Source organism: Bos indicus, chromosome 24, assembly GCF_029378745.1.
Source record: "Bos indicus isolate NIAB-ARS_2022 breed Sahiwal x Tharparkar chromosome 24, NIAB-ARS_B.indTharparkar_mat_pri_1.0, whole genome shotgun sequence".
NCBI classification, from domain to species: domain Eukaryota; kingdom Metazoa; phylum Chordata; class Mammalia; order Artiodactyla; family Bovidae; genus Bos; species Bos indicus.
In genome coordinates this window covers 389,252-401,605 of record NC_091783.1, presented here as the reverse complement: position 1 = coordinate 401,605, position 12,354 = coordinate 389,252, and the positions used below count along the sequence as shown (strand labels likewise).

The following is a 12,354-nucleotide window of genomic DNA, read 5'->3' as shown; positions in this document are numbered from 1 at the left end:
CTCATGATTCCAAATTGGTTGATTTTTTCTATTTATCACATTTCCACCTAGGATAGATGGAAGGAAATTTCTCACATACAACATTATCCACATATAAGTGCTTTTTTATTTTCTCTCAAGGTTTCATTTCTGTGTCTATTTTCTCAATAACAAATAGTAAGAATAGGAAAGGGATGACTGATTTTTTTCTACAGTACCATTTCTTGAATTCAACCAGGGCATATTATCCAGTTATGTTTGATAATACATGCTAATAGAATGGTTGCATAAATATGCTGCATTCTACAGGGTTAGTTTTTAAATCAGGTGTCAAAGTTGTTTATCAGGAATTAATATTTTCCAGAGAGGGACAAAAAGAATGCAAGGAAAGCCTTTCAAAATAAAAATAAAATCTTTTTCTTCAAGTTTTGAATGCTTTCCATTTTAAAATGCCCATGACAAGGAATAATATACATCATTGTATTTACATATTTGTAAAGATTGATAACTATTTAATTTCAAGTGGCTACAAACTGCTCTGAGTCATGGAAAATAGGAATAACACCACAGAATTTATTCTCTTAGGACTTTCTCAGAAAAAGGAAATTGAAATTCTCTGGTTTTTACTATTCTTACTTTGTTACGTTGCAATTCTGATCGGAAACCTACTTGTCATGATTTCTATCGCCTCCAGTCAATTTGTGAAGCAGCCCATGTATTTCTTTCTGAGTCACCTCTCCCTCGCAGACCTTTGTTACACCTCCACTGTGACCCCCAGGTTGATCGCTGACTTGCTGGCAGCAAAGAAGATCATTTCCTACCATGGCTGCATGACACAGCTCTTCACCATGCACTTCTTTGGGGGGATTGAGGTCTTCATCCTCACAGGGATGGCCTATGACCGCTATGTGGCCATCTGCAAACCTCTGCTCTACACTCTGATCATGACTAGACAGAATTGCGTTGCCATGATCGCTGCTTGCTGCGCTGGGGGGTTCCTGCGTTCCTTCGGTCAGTTTCTCCTGGCCGTCTTTTTACCCTACTGTGGCCCATGTGTATCCTTTGCTGAAACTGGCCTGCACTGACACCACCAGAATTGGTCTCCTTGTCATTGCCAACTCGGGCCTCATGGGCCTGGTGACTTCTGTGGTCTTGTTGGTCTCCTACGCTGTGATCTTGTCCACTGTCAGGTCCTACTCTGTAGAGAACCGCCGCAAAGCTCTCTCCACCTGCAGTTCCCACAACACTGTGGTGGTTCTCTTTTTTGCTCCTTTATTCTTCATTTACATTCGACCAGCAACTACTTTACCAGAAGACAAAGTGTTTGCTCTTTTTTATACTATCATTGCTCCCATGCTCAATCCTCTAATCTACACACTGAGAAACTTGGAGATGAAGAATGACATAAAGAAATTCTGGTGCCATATCACAGTAAGAAAGGAAATGAACTAAAATATACCTCTGATTTTCACTGCTGAACTTGGATGAATATATGGATTTTCTACAATGAAGACTTTAAAATGTATAACGCTTGCCTTATATGCTTTTTTGTTTCATTTTGTTTTAGCAATATATAGATTTAAGTACGAGCAAAAGCTTACAACTCCCTGGATTTGTCCAGACTCTGCTGTGCTCTTTTCTAGTTTTCTTGTTTTCTTATTTATATCTCCTCTTCCCCTCTGATCTTTTGGCTGTGTAATCAATTTAGATATTTAGCAGTAGACTATCAAAGGCATCATGTAATACAAATCAACACTGAGAACCTATATAGCCCATTCTTATATGTGACTTTAGTCAATAAAGCCAATCCCAGGTAGCAATGATTTAGAAGATAATTCCAACATTTTACTTGCATCATTTAAAGAATATTCTAAAAGACCAAATTTTGGACCTGCAACTATATTTCTTAAAAATATAGCTTTCTACTCTGATAATTTTGTAGCCAAAGGTGATCTGGAGCTTCTCATATGTCCAACACCAGTACTCTTACCTAAGTCCCACATCAATCTCTTTTCTTTTGTTCAAAGGAACTGTCTCTCTCAACTCTGTCCGTGTAAACATGAACTGCAACTCTGGCTAATTCTAGCACCTGATAGTGTATATTTGTTATGGGCATGTGTTCTGGACCCAGAATTGCTTACTAACTATGAGGACTGGGACATATGCTCAACAAACCATCCATCAAGTGATAATAATAGCCCAGCACACAGTCTAGTGAGGATATGTGCAGGACTGAAACACTGCTTGGTCACACAGTAAGTGCTCAACACGTATGAGCTATTTTATTGCCCAGTCTCCTGTTATGCATCAGAAATGTAACCCTTCTGATAATAACTTTCCTTTGCAACAGTGAGGGTGTGAGAATGGGGCTCATATTAATGTCATGCTCCTATTACTAGGCTTCCCTGGTGGCTCAGACAGTAAAGAATCCACCTGCAATGTGGTGGATCTGGGTTCAATCCCTGGGTGGGAAGATCTCTTGGAGGAGCTCATGACAATCCGTTATAGTATTCTTGCCTGGAGAATCCCCATGGAAAGAGGTACCTGGCAGGCTACAGTCCAGGGGGTCACAAAGAGTAGGACATGACTGAGTGACTAAGCACAGCACAGTGTGCAATGGGCACCTATTACTGGTGAAATTAATCTTTTCTTAGAGTGGGCAAGTGGAGAATATCAGTCAAAGTCAATGATCACATCTTTGGCACTGTTCAAGTTAATAGCAGTTTTTCCAGTAGGAATTTAAAGTCATCCTGGAGCACCTTTGCCCAATGTCGGAAATGACTAGGAGCAAGATCAGGCCACTAGATAACTGATTAGGAATGGGTAGAATCTCAAAACTCTCAAAAAAAATCTCAAAGCTTCGTGGATATGATGTACTTGCATGAGAATTTATTTTCAAGTTGTAGAGAGAGCCAGGTTAGATAAAAATGAGTTGTCAATGTTCAGGATTCTTAAGATGGGTTCATAATATAAAAAAGAAAAATAGCATAGTCCTATGACTCAGTTGAAAATGCCCAACAAATAAACCTAAAAATATTATGTGCTAGAAATTCTTATAGAAAGATCCTAACATATTTGCTTGTTGTTGTTTTAAACCTACTTCTTGACAGCTCTCTGAAAACTCCTGGATAGGGCATGCACAGTATACATGTCAGAGAACATAACAGAGCAGGAAATTGAAAGATCACTTTCTGGTGTGAAATAAGCAGGGTCTTTAATAAGACCAGCCAACCCTCAAAGTTTCCCTCTGCATCAGAAGCCCTATCCTCCAACCAACCAGACTTGTATTATTGACAAATAAAACTTCAAAAATTAACACAAATGTTTCTGTTTTACTTTTATTCTTGGAACAAAAGTTGTGAATGTGGATTATTAAAATACTTGGAATCTGCAGCAACATGGATGGACCAATAAATTATCTTACTAAGTAAAGTAAGTCAGACAGAGAAAAACAAACATATATAATCACTAATATGTGGTTTATAAAAAAAATTATCTTACTAAGTAAAGTAAGTCAGACAGAGAAAAACAAACATATATAGTCACTAATATGTGGTTTATAAAAAAAATTACACAGATGGACTTATTTACAAAACAGAAAAAGACTCACAGACACAGAAAACAAACTTATGGTTACCAAAAGAAAAAGGGGGAGGGGAGGGATAAATTGGGAGTTTGGGATTAACAGATACAGACTACCAAATATAAAATAGATAAACAACAATGATCTGTTGTATAGCACAGGAAACTATACTCAATATCTTATAATAACCTATAATGAAAAGTAATCTGAGATGGAAAATATACATACATATGAACACGCAAATATATGAACTGAATCACATGACTATATACCCAAAACCAATACAACATTGTAAATAAACTATAGTTTGATAAGATAAGCAAGCAAACACTTCATTGTTAATATTAATCATTAACTAGGGAATTATGATTAACTCTTTCACTTTTGCACTGTGATCTCCTCCCTTCTCAGCTTCTCAAGAGCATCAGCCATATTTCTCTCTTCAGTTGAGTCATTAATAGCACATATAATATCAAGAAAGAGCAGTGAGATTCTCTGTAATTTAGTGAGTGACCTTACTAGTTCTTGCATTCAGGTTATTACCTATCTTTCATTATTTTTGGCTAAGACATTTTACAACTCAAAATAGAGAAGTTGACTCACACAAAATAATATCAATGTCAACAATGTCTGGCCATAGAAATTCAAATTGTGTCAGGTGAAATGCAAGTAATGATAGCCCTTTGGATACTTGACTAGTTTTGCATCAACTTATAAATTCATTTTAGCACCCCTTACTGATGAAAAATATGTGGTAAACTGTTGCCTGAACTGATGGTAACATCTTACTGGTTTCTACATTAAATATTAATAATAAATTCAATAGAATCTTTGACATGTGTCCATTCATCATTTGCATAAAAATTCAATAATATTCTCTTTTAAAATGTATCCTTTTACAAATGGTAAACTTTAAAGAACTATAGAAATAGATCCATTCACAGATACCCACTGAATGTTTTAAAAAATTCAGTGGTACATGAAAAGATCTTAGAAGCTTTTAGACAAACAATAAAGATTAAGTAAATTTTTAAAAATACGAATTCAATCATATGATTTCAACTTTTCAACAAATATAAATACTACATTTGCAGGTAAAAAATGGATGAGAAAATACAATTGTCTTATGGAATTACATAAAGTAAAATTCAAGAGGCAACTAAGGAATAAATGTGTGTATAACGTAAGAATGTCCAAGATTTACACTTGACTAAAACGTCTATAGATTAAAATTTGTATAGATTAAAAAGAAATGACCCACAACTTCCTATTCATTTATTTAAAATATACTATTTGTAATTATACATTTGCTTATTTTCTTGTTTATTTCATTGTCTATCTCTTTCCTTAGTCTCCAGCCTCACTGAGGACAAAGGCTGTTTTGTTCACCACTAAATACATTCTCTAGGGCTTCCCTGGTGGTTCTACGGTAAAGAACCCACTTGCCAATGCAGGAGACGTGAGTTTGATCCCAGTGTCAAGAAGTTCCCCTGGAGAAGGAAACATATTGCAGAAACCCACTCCAATATTCTTGCTGGAAAATTCCATGGACAGAGGAGCCTGGCAGGCTACATTCTGTGGGTTTGCAAAGGAGTGGGGCATATCTTAGCGACTAAACAACAACAAATGCATTCTCCATAGTAAGTTTTGTCCAAGTCAGACCTTTTAGAATTAGGACGTAGTAAATATTTTTATATGAATAAAGGAGTAAAGCATAGGAGTCTTTTCCAGGCATCAGCCAGAAATTATAATGCCCTAACAAGCTTATTTTTTTACTCCCCAGGAAGAATTGTCTTAAATCCTGGGTCTACTCGCTGAACTTTTAATTCTAGCTGTAGGGCTCTCGGTATTTCCCATGGCAGCTCACTTCAGTCTCCCTCAGCTAACTGATTCTGCCCCGTCCTGACAAATGAGCATTATATACTCCATGTCCATAGTCATCATATACTCCATTTCCTCATAGTCTCCATGTCCCATGTCTGATCTCAGTGCTTTGGATGTTGATGCAATAGGGAAATATAATTAAGAACTTTGGCATATTTATTTATTAGGTAGAAACTGAGAAATCGAAGCTATGATTTACATCTTTGGCAAAGTATACTGATGGGAAATTTCTATATTTTTAGAGATATTGAGACCTTTTCTATATTACACATTTTGTCAGAATTCTCCTTAAATGCCAATTTAACATCAAGCAGAATATTCAAAAGCAGAGACATTACTTTGCCAACAAAGGTCCGTCTAGTCAAGGCTATGGTTTTTCCTGTGGTCATGTATGGATGTGAGAGTTGGACTGTGAAGAAGGCTGAGCACCGAAGAATTGATGCTTTTGAACTGTGGTGTTGGAGAAGACTCTTGAAGAGTCCCTTGGACTGCAAGGAGATCCAACCAGTCCATTCTGAAGGAGATCAGCCCTGGGATTTCTTTGGAAGGAATGATGTTAAAGCTGAAACTCCAGTACTTTGGCCACCTCATGCGAAGAGTTGACTCATTGGAAAAGACTCTGATGCTGGGAGGGATTGGGGGCAGGAGGAGAAGGGGAGGACAGAGGATGAGATGGCTGGATGGCATCACTGACTCGATGGACGTGAGTCTGAGTGAACTCCGGGAGTTGGTGATGGACAGGGAAGCCTGGCATGCTGCGATTCATGGGGTCGCAGAGTCAGACACTACGGAGCGACTGAACTGAACTGATACGTATATATGTATATATGTCACTTTTCTACAGAGACAAAGGCAAAATATCAGAGAGACACATATTTATTTTTTAGAAGTGGAAAAACTGCATGTTAAAAAAAGCCTCAAAATTAGTTCAATTTACCAAACATATCTGTAGCAGTGGAACTCACAAGTTCTCTTGTAAGATTTTATGCAATTAGATATGGATTACTGCATGGAAATTCCAGTTTTTTAAATTCTGACTTTATCTTAGGTATGAAGCTTCATCTTATAAGAAATCTGTCTGATGAGTTAAGCAGCTGGTAAGTTAAATCCAGTTTGTAATTATAATAGTGATTTTCCTTAAAATGAATATTTGAATCATTCTGATTGTATTTATGATCTAAGCCTTCTAACTAACCTTTGAAAAATTCCAGAAACTTTAAAATGCTATTTTTACTATTTGGGAAAACCTGGCTTCAACTATCATGACTTGTGATTTGTACATGAGCTCTTAAAATTATCAGTGCCATGTCTCTCAGCAGCTCTCAAAATATTGCTAGATTTATTTGTCTTTTCATATTTCAAAAATTTAATCATATTATTAGCTCTTTGGATTCCATTATGGAAAAAAGTTTAATATGAAGAAGAATGCACTGGCCCAAGAGATAAGTGGACAGTATTGCAGTGAAGGAACTGAAGATATATTTAAAAAAATTAAAATCAAAACACCAGTATGCTTCTAAGATTATGCAGAAGCAAAAATATATGATGAAATTTTCAAAGAAGCTATTTGAATGGATAGTATTTAAGTGGTAGGTTTCTTTTTCCTTAGTTGAGATGAAGAAAAATTATCAAAGGGGAACATAAATATCTGTCTAATTCAGATCAGTTCAGTTCATTTCAGTCGCTCAGTCCAGTTCAGTCGCTCAGTCGTGTCCGACTCTAGGATGCCATGAATCGCAGCACCTGTCCATCAATAAGGTTAATTAATTCAAAAGAAAGAAAACAAAAGTGTTAACTGGCTGAAATAAGCAGTACATTTATCTTCAGAAATGTGGAAAGTCAGCTCAACCCAGACCAAAGAGAACGATTTGGCTTAATGACAGGATGTTTCCCCACAGTGAGCAACCCCAGCCTTCAGGTAAGAAAGAGCAGATTGTTTATGGCAGGGAAACTCTGCTATGTCTTATCCATATTTATCCCATGTTACAATATTACATATTTAAAGTAAGCAATTCAAAATAAAAAGTAAGAATAATACAGTGTACCCATTGACAGGACAAATATAATGTCAATGACAATGAATATTTACTAAATGTTTTATCTTAATATATACCAGTTTCTGTCTTAAGCTGTTATATAAGTGAACTCATCATATCTTCACAGCAGATCCCAGAGTTAATTACAGTATTATTCATTTTATAGATGAAGAAGCTGAGGTTATATATTTTACCTGTGATTATGCTCCAAGTGAATTTTGAAGCCAGTATCTCATTCTATGTAGGTCCAGAACTCATAACCTTAATTACTAGACTCTACTACCACTCAAATAGTGTGAGGACCTCCTAAATTTATAACACTATGGGGGTTCCAAGAGGAAGGAGGGGAAACTAACATGTTTTTGAGCATCAAGTTCTGTATATGTAAGCTTATTTACATTCCACAGTAATCCTGTAAATTAGGCACTGCATGCTTATTTTAAGGAAGAAGGAAAAAGTATTTAAGGAGGTGAAGACTCTTGTATTTGAGTATCAGAGCTGTGTCTGAACACAACTCTTATCTCTGAAGTTTCTGATATTAATATTAATAATATTTCCTATCTTGTTCAGGGAAGGATAGTACAAGGTACAGTTCCTGAGGTGGTGTACTCACATTTTCTCTGGGGCCTTGATCTTATAGTTAGTAATCATGTGTGTGTTATTTGCTCAGTTGTATCTGACTCTTTGTGACCCCGTGGACTATAGCCTACCAGGCTCCTCTGTCCATGGAATTCACCAGGCAAAAATATTTATTGAAGTGTGTAGCCATTCCCTTCTCCAGGAGATCTTCCCAACCCAGGGACTGAACCCTGGTCTCCTTCATGGCAAGCAGATTTTTACCATCAAAGCTACCACGGAAGCCTTTAGTAATTGTTGAGGATGGCCAATAACTATTAAATATATAGTGCTTTCCAGATATTGCTTTAAGAAATTTCATATTTAGAAACTAATTATTCAAAAAACCAGCATATAAAGAGATATTATCTTTACCTTGATTTTACAGAGAAGTAAACTGAGGCTTACGAATTGTAATGAAATTGCCACTGTAGTTGTTACTTTTTATAGTTTCAATGTATCAAGCAGAGAAGGGAAGGCAGGAGAGAGGTAAACAGATGTCTTCCCCAAATTAATGGAGAATCAGAAGTCACACATTATTGGAATCTGGGGAGATCTTCAGAGATTATCTAATCACTTTTATTTTATGAATGGGAGCCTGGGATCCTAGGGAATGAGCAATTAAGCAACAAAGTGGGAGGAAAAAACTAGCTATTTTGCCTACTTACATAGTGTATTTACCAGATGATTACATGAATACAGGTATAACTGCTTCTATTTTAGAGAACCAAAGAGATTCCTCTATATAGTCAGGCAGATTGTGTGGGTGAATTCTCTAAGAAATTAAGGGAAGAAGTGCTACATCTTGTTTATTGTATTGTGTTTGGGGGAACTATTTTGGAATTAGAGGAGCCCATTTCTCAGTATATTATTTCCAAACTAGGCAACTATAATTACAGTCTGATAAGATGTAACTCAAATGACTTCTGAATGTTAATTTATTTTGAAAGAGGAAATAATCTTGCAAGAGAAATGTAGACAAATAGGAAAAGCATGTTGTAAATATATTAACCTAGAGATGCTACAAATAAAGTTTAAGAAATATGAAAGTTTCATGGAGTATTTCACATGAAGGAATTATTTCCTCTTAAAAGTCAAAAGGGCTTCCCCAGTGGCTCAGAGGTTAAAGCATCTGCCTGCAATGCTGAAGACCTGGGTTTGATCCCTGAGTCAGGAAGATCCCCTGGAGAAGGAAATGGCAACCCACTCCAGTATTCTTGCCTGGAGAATCCCATGGACGGAGGAGCCTGGTGAGCTACAGTCCACGGGGTCACCAAGAGTCAGACACAACTGAGCAACTTAACTAACTTAAAAGTCAAAAAGGATTATGAGTCCACTCATAAAAATAATTTGTTCTTCAGTTTTATCATGAATTACCTGACTAAAGGATGATTATTTATTGTATTATTCCTTCAAAATTATAGCACATTGTTCACTTTCCAGATTTTTATTTAATTGATATTTATTTAACATTGACTCTGTGCCAGCACTGCAAAACCCACCCACACACCCTACATCAATTTTGTAATTTCATTAGAAACCACTTAATCAAGCAAATTCTATAGTTACCTCTATTTTACATCCTAAATTGGCACATTATATGTCACCCTACTTAACACTATTAAGATTATCTCTCTTTTTTTAAAATTCTTGACAAATATAATTCCTTGCTTCCTCACAAAATAATTTAAATTATATAAAAACTGGAACTTTGTCTAATTTATCACTGTATTCTTAGCTCTTAGAAGAATATTAGTACTAGATGTTCAAAAGACTCATATTAAATGAAAATGATTTCAGTGGGTCTCAAAATAACTTGTCTTTAAAAGGCATTGGTGCCATTTTAAGTAGATATTAGGTTTCCATTTTCTCATCAATGATTCATTTCATTGGTTTTGTTATTTCAGATAACTTTCTTGAACATCAGATCATGGAAGATAGAAATAATGTTACTGAATTTATCTTCTTAGAACTTTCTATGGACAAGAAAGTCCAGATCCTCTGCTGTTTATTTTTCTTATTCTGTTACCTGGCTATTTGGTTGGGGAATTTGATCATTGTGATTTCTATTACATGCAGTCAGCTGATCACCCAGCCCATGTACTTCTTCCTTAACTGCCTTGCACTCTCAGACCTCTTCTACACCTCCACTGTGACACCCAAACTCATGACTGACTTACTGATGGAGAAAAAGGCCATTTCCTATAAAAACTGCATGACACAGCTTTTCACCACCCACTTCTTTGAGGGGGGGATTGAGGTCTTCATCCTCATAGGGATGGCCTGTGACTGCTATGTGGCCGTCAGCAAACCTCTCCACGACGCCATCACCATGAACAGGCAAAAACGTCACTCAATTCTCATAGCATCGTGTGCAGGGGGACTTCTTCATTCTCTTGGTCTCTTTCTTCTTGAAATTGTTTTACCTTTCTGTGGCCCCAGTGAAATAGATCACTATTTCCGTGATGCATATCTTTTGTTGAAACTAGCCTGCACTGATACTCACAAAATTGGCTTTTTTGTCATTGCCAATTCTGGCTTGATGGGACTGGTGCTCTTTGTGGTTTTGATGGCCTCCTACATTTTGATTCTGTATAATGTGTGCACATATTCTGCAGAAAGCCACCATAAAGCACTTTCCACCTGTAGTTCCCACATCACAGTCCGTGATCCTCTTTTTCACACCTGTCATCTTTGTTTACATTAGACCTGCCACAACATTACCAGAAGATAAAGTGTTTACGCTCTTCTACACAATTATTGTCCCCATGCTCAACCCGCTTATCTACACACTTAGAAACATGGAGATGAAAAATTCCATCAGAAGAGTTTGGTGCAATAAAAGGTTCTGGGAAGGGAGCTTAATGATCTGAAGGTCATTTGTCTCTGACACCAGTGACTGTCTTCTCATCACTCCCTCTGTTGCTGATTCTCTCCTGCTAATGGGAAAATCAGTCAGAATGTGTAAAAGCCAAGCCTCCAACAACAGCTTGCCTTCAGTGGTTCCTTCTTTATTTTCCTCTCAATGTGTTTTCCTTGATTTCACTTTTCACTAATAATCCCCTTTGTTAAAAAAAAAAAGAAAAGAAAACTTTTTACAGAGTAAAAACACACTGAAAAATCTGGAGGGAGAGTGATCCTGCCTGTATTGAAGGCTAAACCTGGGGGAGACCTCGCTCTCAAAATACTTGGCCTCAAGGTATAAAAGGTAATAATATGTTAATAGGTAAAAGACAGTTAAAGAATCCACCTGCTAATGCAGGAGACACAGGTTCAATCCTTGGGCCAGGAAGATCCTCTGGAGAAGGAAATGGCTACCCACTCCAGTGTTTTTGCCTGGGAAATCCCATGGAGAGAGGAATCTGGTGGGCTACAGCCCATGGGGATGCAAAACAGCTGGATATGATTCAGCGACTAAACAAAAACAAAAACAAAAAGGCAGTTATAGGAAAATAAGAACAATCACATACTGCAAACTCCTTTCAGAACTATATACCTAGCCTCATATCCTACAACTCTAGATTTCTTTTAATCAAGTACCTAGAGATTTTTTTTTTGTGTATTTGTGAACTGCGATTATTTTACTTAAGTGAAAAGAATATATAGATCTAAATACAACATAGTGTAAAGTCCAGCCTTATAGTCTACATGGCAAGTCTTACAGTCTGAAAAGCAAGTCACTGTGTGATCTGTTTGTGAAGTAACATTGTAAGTATTGGGGAAAATATATGTGTTTATATATATATATATATATATATATATATATATATATATATATATACACACACACACACACACACACACACACACACACAAACTCATGCTATTTTAACTGGGTTTGACATTAAGTATACATGATCAAGGAATAAATAAACTAAAACTGACTTTGCTACAAAAAAGAAGAAAATATAAATCCTTTAGTTCCTCAAAATAGATGATTTATCTCAAAGTAAAAGACTTTCACTTACTATCTAAATCCAAGTGTAGAATAATCCTAAAATAATATTTGACAAAATATAGATCAGACTCAGTGATGGGAATATATATATATATTCTGCTGCTGTGCTTAGGTGTTTCTGACTCTGTGGCCACATGGACTGCAGCCCACCAGGCTTCTCTGTCCATGGGGATTCTCCAGGCACAAATATCGGAGTGGGTTGCCATGTTCTCCTCCAGGGGATCTTCCCAAGCCAGGGACTGAACCCAGGTCTCCCATACTGCAGGCAGACTCTTTACCAACTGAGCCATCAGGGAAGC

At 36.7% G+C, this 12,354-nt stretch overlaps 2 pseudogenes; both read left to right on the top strand.

Annotated features, from left to right (window-relative positions):
* Positions 1 to 524: 524 nt before the first annotated feature.
* On the top strand, positions 525 to 1,431 carry LOC139179300 (olfactory receptor 4P4-like; annotated as a pseudogene).
* Positions 1,432 to 10,027: 8,596 nt separating this feature from the next.
* LOC139179298 (olfactory receptor 4P4-like) lies at positions 10,028 to 10,970 on the top strand (annotated as a pseudogene).
* Positions 10,971 to 12,354: the final 1,384 nt, after the last annotated feature.